The following is a 6,315-nucleotide window of genomic DNA, read 5'->3' as shown; positions in this document are numbered from 1 at the left end:
CAGAGTGAAGATAACCCAAAGCTGCATGTACTATACTGGTGGCCACAGAAAGAAAACCCCATGGCCGTGGGTAGCCAGCCTGAAGCTTAGGATGGGCTTGTCAAAGAGATGCTCCGCATGCCGGATGCTGCGGCCACCACTTTCTGCAAGTTGTTTACACCTGCTCATTCAAGTAATGAGTCTCAAGAAAGTCACACCATCCAAGGTTGTTTTTGTCAGTGGCCCATATAGGTAATTTCAGTAAAGACTAATAAACATTTTTTTTTTTAAAAAAAGTAAATACATTCCATTGCATTCAGCTCTCCTAGTTCTCATGGTCTGGTTTCCTGATGACCTGAAAATTTGATGACCTCACTGGTTCTGCAGTTTTACAGATTTCCCAGCATGATTCCTCTCCACTTCATCCGACAACTTCCAGAGTGAGGTATGGAAGGTAGAGACAAAGAGCTCCGGATTAATCAGATCTCTGAGCCCTGGTGGTGGCTCTGGTGCTCATGCGAGGGGGACTAAAGGGAGGTGGAGGCCGTGGAGGCTGCTGGTGTGCGGCCTTAGGTGCTTGGAGAGCTGTGTGGGGCAGAGACGGAGGCAGGGCCCGGAGCGGCTGACCACATTTAAGCTATATGTGCACAGCAATACTGAGATATCGTTACCTACATTAAAAATTGACAATAATAATTACACAAACCACCATTCGTTAGATACCTACTAAATGCCAGCTGTTTACGTGTATTATTCCATTTATTAGTAATAGTTACAACGCCCTTATTCAGGTAGATGCCATTGTCATGCTGTTAACCCCATTTGACAGATAAGGAAACTGGGGCTTTTTTTTTTTTTTTTAAACAGGGTCTCACTCTGTTGCCCAGGCTAGAGTGCAGTGGCGTGATCATAGCTCACTGCAACCTCAAACTCCTGGGCTCAAGTGATCCTTTTGCCTTGGCCTCCCAAAGCGCCAGGATTACAGGCATGAGCCACTGCACCAGCCAAACTGAGGCTTTTGTGTGTATCAGTAGGGTGCTTCTAACAGTTAATGATAATGAGACTCAAGAGCCAGGTGCAGTGGCTCATGCTTGAAATCCTAGCGCTTTGGGAGGCCAAGGCCCTGGGGGATTGCTTGAGCCCAAGGGTTTGAGGCTACAGTGAGCTATGATTGTGCCACTGCACTTCAGCCTGGGCAATAGAGTGAGACCCTGTCTCTGAAATAATAATAATAATAATAATGATGATGATGAGACTCAAACCGACTTATACAATAATGAAATGTATTTTTGGACAAAACAGGATGTCCGGAGGTAAGCGAGCCTTCAGGATTGGTTGATTTGCTGGCCTAATAATGTCATCAAGGAAGCAGGTTCTCTCTGCTCTGCCATTTATCAAGTCAGCTTCATCCTGTGGCTGGTTCTCCTCGTGCACATAAGGTGGCTGCCAGCAGAAACTGGGATGCCATCTTGTTTATTTATATTCGACATGCATGGGAGAAAGTGCACTTCCTGTGCCAGCCAGTGCCTGTTGTCTTTCGGCTTCGTTCTTGCCCTCTCCTCCTCTCTGCCATCTTGCCGAGAGCCTGGGCTCCCTGGCCACACAGCTTCTTGATAGACTTCGCCCATGGGAGGCACTGGCGAGAGGCTGGAAGATGGGAGGAAGGGACAAGACGGCTTTATTTCCTGGCTTCTGGTAGTGTCTTGTGAAGGCGCTGGTGAGTGCAGGCCCTTGCATGCTGCTGGGAGATTCAACTCCTCCAGTAGCAGGGGCAGCAGTGGGCACCGTGGCGGCCTTCCTGACACAGCGATCGTGGGCTCTGTGTAAGACCGTTTTCCCTTTTGCTCCTCTAGCCCAGCGGGGCTATAATCTCCTTTTTATTTCTCCTACCATTCAACAGCCTTGGAACTAATTTGACCAGTTTAACCAGTATTAAATTTCCCTACTTTAGATATGTGCAGTGGTTTTGTTTCCTCTTGTAGACACTGACTTACATACTTCAATGACATTAGGTCAACTTAGGTCACATGCTCCCTCCTGGACCAAAAAAAAAATGTCATATTCCCTGAATGAATTTTAGACCATCTTTAGGATGCACTTACCTGGAAAGGTTCCTGTAAGTCACATGGGATGCACGGGGAAGAGGTGGATACCTGAATAAAGTGAGGATTCTATTAAAAAGACGGAAGAGGGAAGAGGAGCTTGATAGGCAACTAAAGATGTCCACTGTCACGCAGCTAGCAAGAGGTGAAGTGAGGATACATGTCCAAATCCATAGGACTGCAAATTCCTTGCTGCACCTCACGGCGCTACAGTCCTGGTGTAGCACAGGGTAGAGTGTCTAGGGCCGGGCCCCAAGTGTGTTCACTGCCAGTCCGTACACCGTGTCCCTTGGGTATGTCTGGAGGGCAGCTTGGGTCGCCAGATCTGGGAGTGCAGCCCTAGTTGTTGGGCAGGTCGGATCTTACAAGCTGGCGTTTCACTAAGGACATAGGAGTTATAGACAAAGTTCACTTTTTCCGATTTCTTTTCCCCATGGGGCTGTCCAATTTTAGTCCTGCACACGTGTGTGCAAGCCCCTGGCTCCTGAGCATTCTCAGATCACACAGAAGCTTACAGACCTTCTGCTACCAGCAACAGTTTCAGCACTGCCATTTAGGTTGTGCTGGACAAAGGACACATTGCTCCATAATGCTCGGACGCTTCATTTTGCTGCATGACGTAGTATTGATCAAGTCTAGAGTCAGCCACAGTCCCCTCGCCTTTTTCCAATGTTCCTCCTCATTTACTGGAAAGAGTCTAAATTAAAGAAACAGTGGTTGGCCATAATCACAATCTGTCACTTAATATTTTTCTTTTTCAGTGTTGGACAGACTCAGTGTATCTTTTATTGTGTTTAAAGACATTCTAAATCAAGGACAGTATCTAGAGTGTTTTTCATAGAACTATTCTTAGCGGTGAATTCTGGATTCTGAGGGCTACCCACATAGGCTGATCTCCCACGTACCCCTCAAATACATCTCTTCCTTAGATTTCCCATCTTCCTCTTTTCCTCCTCCCTCCCCCTCTCCCTCCCTCCCTCCCTCCTACCCTGCCTTCTTTCCTTCCTTCCTTCCTTTTCGCTGGAATTCCTAAATGGTTACATGAGATTTAAATAGCTTATCACATATTATAGATTTTACTTGTTTCCTGAAGAGTATCCCATTTTGTATGCATTGTGTAACTGCTGAAGTCGTTCATTCGGGGATGGGCTGGGGAGGAGGTAGGGATGTGAAGAAGGGTAAATCCTATCACTGGGGCAGCACAATAACGGTAACTGTTGATTAAATTTACATGACTCCCACAGATAGAACGATTTGCTTTTTTGCTCTCCTACAGCAGTGAACACTCTCGTAGATTGTCTAATTCTGAGCCACAGAGTTATAGGGGTGATAAAGAGTGTAAATAAGGAGCGATTCCAAGGAAGCCCAGTTTGCATCTCCGATGTAGACACGAACAAGGTGGTACATTGCGTATGAGGTAGGGGATGTGGGCTGTCAAGGAGACATGGATAGTCTGGCTGGGATATTTCTGAGCCTTTAGGGTCACCAGGATCATCAGAGCTGATTCAGCCCTGACTAGCTAGGACAGAGTGTCCTAGAACCTGGAAGCTTCCATGAGTATGGATTTCATCTCCAGCACATGCATGGGTGCTTTGAAGGACATACCATCTAAGCAAAAGCCATCGATGTGTAACCGAATTTTTATGACCCTCAGCATCAGAGAAGGTGTGCAGTGACGTAAGCATCCAGTCTAACTAATCAGGTTAGCAACACCTTCCAAGTCCAGAGCGTGGTGTAACACATTTCTTCCATTTTGGAGGGGTTCATGTGAGGCCAAATTGAGTCAGCCTTAGAAAGGTACCCTGGACATGTCATGTTCTCTATCTCCCAATCATCCTGTCCTTCTCATGGGGGAGCTGCTTTCATCCTCCTGATGTCCCCAAAAGGCAAGTGCAGGTGGGATTGTGATAGTAGGCTTTTACAGCCCTTTCTGGGTGTCCGCTTAGGTGTGTAGACTGTTTAGAGAAGCACGTTTACAAGACAAAGAAACCCTTCTATTGCTGCTGTTAAGCACTTCTCATAAACACCTGTAATGCTTGTTATGAAAAGCCCTTTTTCCTATCAGAGGCGCGAGGGTGGGGAGGAATAAAGCAGGCAAAAGGAAGAGGAAGCCTGTCCTGCAGCAGCCACTGAAGTCCACAGGCTAGGACCGTGGGCAGCCCCGGGGTTCCATCCAGTGGTTCGGGGGAGGAGACTGCGGGGTGAAAGCCTAACTGCGAGTGGGGGATGAGGCACGCTGTGTTACGTGGGAGCACCCTGTGGGCAGTGGGACTGGACTGTAGTGACACAGCTCCCTCCACCGTACCTGTTTGTGCACCATGAGGGCTCGCTTTTTAGCTGCCGGAACCAGCCAGAGTCTTACCTATGGTAAGTGTCCTTTCTGCTTTTTAAAATGCTCAGGTTTTCTTTCTATGGATTTCCATGAAAGTGCATCTTTCAGAAGAGAAAGATTGGGTCTTATTTATGTATTTATTTATTTTGAGACAGAGTCTCACTGTGTTGCCCGGACTAAAGTGCCGTGGCGTCGCCTAGCTCACAGCAACCTCAGACTCCTGGGCTCAAGCGATCCTCCTGCCTCAGCCTCCCGGGTAGCTGGGACTACAGGCATGCGCCACCATGCCCGACTAATTTTTTTTTTTTTATATATTTTTAGCTGTCCAATTAATTTCTTTCTATTTTTGGTAGAGACGGGGTCTTGCTCTTGCTCAGGTTGGTCTCGAACTCCTGAGCTCAAACAATCGGCCCGCCTCGGCCTCCCAGAGTGCTAGGATTACAGGCGTGAGCCACCGCGCCCAGCCTGGGCCTTATTTTTAAGGAGTCTTTTATATACTACAAACTCAAGCTCAGACCACAGGTGTGTAAATACAACCAGAGGCTAAAAAGCATCAGGATCATCTACTAAATGTAACATGTTATTCTTTGTGGCAGCAATATTATTTTAAATACAAATTCTGTGGAGAGTGAATATTAGGATTTATCAGTTAATATTTATAACTCTACTTAAGCTGCTCAGATAAATGGATAATCTAAATAGTTACAGTTAGGAAGGCTGAGATGGGTTTGAGCTTGGCAACATAAAACCTTCATCCCTCGGCCTCCTTCCCCAGCATCCTGCAGGCAAACACTGGCTCATGTGAAGCTTTGACCTTCAAGATTTCAAAGGTAGGAGCTGAGATGCATGTAAGCAGAAGGTATGCGTATTTTGAAATTTGTTTCTTTTTGGTTTGGCAGTCAAGAGAAAAAATATGGTCATTAATTTGATGGTCATGCACAAGAAGAGTGTACTTTTCCCTATGAGGCAGTATATCATGGGGGTGGGAGTGCAGGCTCTGCAGCCAAACTCCCTGGGTTCACAGCCCAGTACTGCCAGTTGCTAGCTGTGTGGCCTTGAGCGGGTCACTTACGCTCTCTGTACTTCCATGTCCATCCTTTGATGGCTTGGATATCTGAATAGCAGTGTGTCAAATGGCATATACCTTTTCTGTCAGACACCTTGTTGATTTTTTTAAAAAAATTTTTCATTTTTCTTAAAGCCAGTCAAATTTAGCAATGGAGGGTATATATCAACTTTAGTGACACTAATGTTAATAAGTCCAGATAACCCACTACCATCGCGTCACCCAACTTTGTTGATTAGAGCGCTTAACATGTACAAAGTACATAAGTAACGCTTTCTTTATGCGTCGGCATTCTCATCTGCAAACTGGCATTAACCACTCTGCCTAGCCCCAATAAGCCTTCCTGGAAAACCAGCGAAGCTTACAAAATGGAAGGAGGCAGGAGGGCCCAGTTTGGGAAGGGCCAGGAGTTGAGGGTGCTGCTGAGGCAGGCAGGGGGAGCCATCCCCAGTCAGTGCTGGGACCCGTCTGGCCCTCAGAGATCCCCTGCAACTGGGTGCACCTGGCCTCCAAACATTGCTCCTGTTCTGTCAGCTCCCAAGTTTCAAAGTCCTGGATATTTGGCTACATTTCTGGCATGGCTCTTCCTGCCCTCCTCCCCACACCGTATCAAGAGTGGGTAAAAGATACATCTGATCCCCTTAGTTTTCATAATGGGAGGTGCCAATGGAAAGTAGGCACTGGGACCTGTCCTCTTGCCAAGATGGCATAAAATGGAGAATTCCACCAGTAGGAACATGTGGTGCCTAGAGTGGAGGAGTGTGGATTCTGGGAAGTAAAAAAATGACACATCTCTGCTAAACTTGCATAAGACTTCAATTTTTTCCCAATAGCTC

This window comes from Propithecus coquereli, unplaced genomic scaffold (assembly GCF_000956105.1).
Source record: "Propithecus coquereli isolate 6110/MARCELLA unplaced genomic scaffold, Pcoq_1.0 Scaffold323, whole genome shotgun sequence".
In the NCBI taxonomy this organism is placed as follows: Eukaryota; Metazoa; Chordata; class Mammalia; order Primates; family Indriidae; genus Propithecus; species Propithecus coquereli.
The sequence above is the reverse complement of the archived record's forward strand: the minus strand, read 5'-3'. Positions refer to the sequence as shown.